Below are 3,047 nucleotides of genomic sequence, written 5' to 3'. Positions count from 1 at the left end.
TAATAGATCTTATTGCCATGACGCATCAAGTGAAACAAGAGAATCGACAGCTGACTCCAAAATCCCTATGGCATTTTTGTGTTAGCGAGGTTACGCTGTGTCCTCCACGTCTTCTCTCACTCTCTCTGTATGCTTTTTGTTTCTTTATAATATGTCACTCTGCTTCGTCACATCGCAACACAGTTGACAGACAGGATCCTGGAATTCCCCACATCCAATTAAATTAATTGATAACACATTTGCTAAAAATATCTAAAACTTTCCCAGATATGAACAATTGAATATGTTTTGATTAAAAAACAAATTTTCTTTAATCAACATATATTTTGTTTGAATTAAAGTAACAAGAAACTAGTTATAATAATAACTCGTCGACTTCACCCTTCCAAGCCTCATTAAATCAAGTAAGAAAGATTCATTTTCTGAACTATCACCCCATGCAGTGCTGTGATATCTGCAAATAATTGTTTTGAAGGCCTTAAATTTCGAATGATCATTGATGTATTTATTCTCCCCTTCAACTTATTTTCTTTTTTTTTAAAGCCCCAAATGATAAAAAAAATATTTTTGTAGACCTTTTGTTTTCTTTTAATTTTTGCCATCCCTTGCTTCGGCCTAGTTGGGTAAGTAACAAAGTTGCTGTAGTACAAATTGATACATTTATTCTCGAGTCAATCTAACAATATTTTATTATTTTTTGTCTGTAAATATAATTAATATTTATATTACCATCATTTATTTAGAGAACTTGGTAAAAAGGCAGCATTTTTCAACAACCAGGCCATGAAGGGGCATTCCAGGCTTGATATTTGTTCTTGATGATAATTTTCACCAATGGGACGCTAATGAACAATTATTGAGTCGTTTTTTGACGACTTCCCTTGAGCCAGTATCAAAATACAATTGCCAGGATGGATAATCGAGGGAGGAGTTGAATATTATGGCATTTGGCATCATTGATTGTTTTCATGGTTTTGCCTTTACACAGTTTGATGATGTTGTTTGTAAACACTGCAGGTGGATTATTGATTCCTGCACTTCCATCAAACTTTTGGGAAATATCAACAAGAATAATTTGTAAGAGTTTGGGATGGTGAGTGAAATGTATGATCCTACCCACTAGAGTAAAGAAAATAGAATAGTGATACTAATGATTTAACTCACTAAAAATGATTTTGCGGTATCAATTCCAGCATAATTATAGTTGAGATGCCATTCCTTGAGAACAATAATATACGTGTCCAAATAAGTGCCCGCATAATTATAGACAATCTAAGATCGTAAAGTATCACTCATGTGGGAGTGTGAGTGAGTGGTATTTTGAATTATGTTTTGAAGCCAAAGATTATCTATGATCATTCCTTTAAAAAAGTAGTAGAATATTTGAAGATTTTTTTTATGATTTCTACAACAAGTGCACTTCTTGCATATTTTTTATTTTTCATTAAAAAAAAAAAAGACTCTTCGTTTTGTATGTAACTTTGCAGTACTCTCGATGATACATCATTCTTTCAATAACAATTGGGATTTTTTTCTAAGCTCTACAAAAAGAAGAAACTTGAGTCTTTTGGAATCTATGCTTCAAAAAATATGGTGTGATTTTTATTATTTTTTAACAAATAAGGGTATTTTAGTATCATTTGAGTAGGAAAGTGATTTGTAGAATTTATAAGAAATGGATTTTAAATTGTTAAAAATTAAATTAAATGTGGTGTTATTTTAATAATAGTAATAATTAATTTTTTGTTAAATAAACTTATTTTATGAAGAAAGAATATGTTTGAAGGAGTTATCCATCAAACAACGACAATTGCACGAATCAAACTATATTTTATCAATTGGAACATGTTTGTACCTTCTCTGGAACAATTATATATTGTATAAATATGATCTATGATTTTTTGATTTTTATGTATAAAAAAATATAGAATGGTTTTTGTTTAAAAATAATCTGAACATAACTTAATTTCCGACTATATAAATTGATTATACAAAAGAAGTTTCGGAACAAGAGAAAATATTTTGTACGTTTTCCCTTTATCTTTTCTATAAATTAATATACTTACTCCCTTGTATTTATAATTTAAAAAATGTGGTGACGTAGGTCAAAGGATGGCGTTTTCGGAAGAGATAATCGCTTGAACTCAGTACGCGTAAGTTGGGTATCGGACCCTCTTAGATACGGGAATATTGCTATAAATGAAACAATGTTGCACTCCTGGGTATTACAAGTATTTATAACATCGACTTTATTTATATACCGGGCCGTGCAAAATTATTTACCGATGATGTAAATATACTTTTTAAGAGGTTTTGTGGCAACCAATCTGATTGTTTCGTATTTTTACTGTTAAAATAAACAAAAATCCTTCCTGTGAGAGCGTAACAACTTCCACACGTGAGACCATGCCCAATCAGGAAACAAAGAGGATCGAAATTGCAGCCGTCCTCCGAGCGGGAGTCCCTCATAACAACATTAAGGAACAGGTTGGGGCTTCGTTAAAGACAATTTACAACGTTTCCAAGCGCTTGGAGGCTGGGGGTGATCTCAAGCATTCCTCTGGGGCTGGCAGGAAACCCACTGTCTCAACAAGGCAAGTAAATTCATTATTGTCCGCTATATGTTCTGAACAAAAATCGGTAAATAATTCTGCACGGCCCGGTATATATGTATTACACCAATATCACTGGTCAATGATAATAACAGAGTAATACAATATATACACACATAAAATAATTAAATTCCCTTAAAACAGAATAAAAACCACACAAGGAATAATAAAATATTTGAAACTAATATTCATAGATTCGAGGTTTCGTTGATTTCTAGAAATGTTCTGCGAAAATTAATTTGTGAAAAAATAATTTTATAAATATATTAATTTAACTTAAGTACCATCTTGCGAGTAAAAAAATAATTAATAAAAGAATGAAAACACGTTACCAGGTGCACTCATTATAGTGCTCACTGAATCATATACCAAACACTATAAAGAAATAAAAAGTGAGTATAATATGCAGGGAGCACAGTTTAAAATAAATGAAAT

At 31.4% G+C, this 3,047-nt stretch overlaps 1 long non-coding RNA gene and 1 pseudogene across 1 annotated transcript; one reads left to right on the top strand and one right to left on the bottom strand.

The window, feature by feature from the left end:
• Nucleotides 1-262: 262 nt before the first annotated feature.
• LOC139905150 (uncharacterized) lies at nucleotides 263-928 on the top strand. The gene is made up of 2 exons (XR_011779671.1): nucleotides 263-404; nucleotides 744-928. It is a non-coding gene; the product is annotated as an uncharacterized lncRNA (long non-coding RNA).
• Nucleotides 929-1,021: 93 nt separating this feature from the next.
• LOC121116867 (uncharacterized) lies at nucleotides 1,022-1,734 on the bottom strand (annotated as a pseudogene).
• Nucleotides 1,735-3,047: the final 1,313 nt, after the last annotated feature.

This window comes from Lepeophtheirus salmonis, chromosome 4 (genome assembly GCF_016086655.4).
Source record: "Lepeophtheirus salmonis chromosome 4, UVic_Lsal_1.4, whole genome shotgun sequence".
NCBI lineage: Eukaryota > Metazoa > Arthropoda > Copepoda > Siphonostomatoida > Caligidae > Lepeophtheirus > Lepeophtheirus salmonis.
Note: the sequence above shows the minus strand (reverse complement) of the source record. Positions and strands in the feature narration are given on the sequence as shown.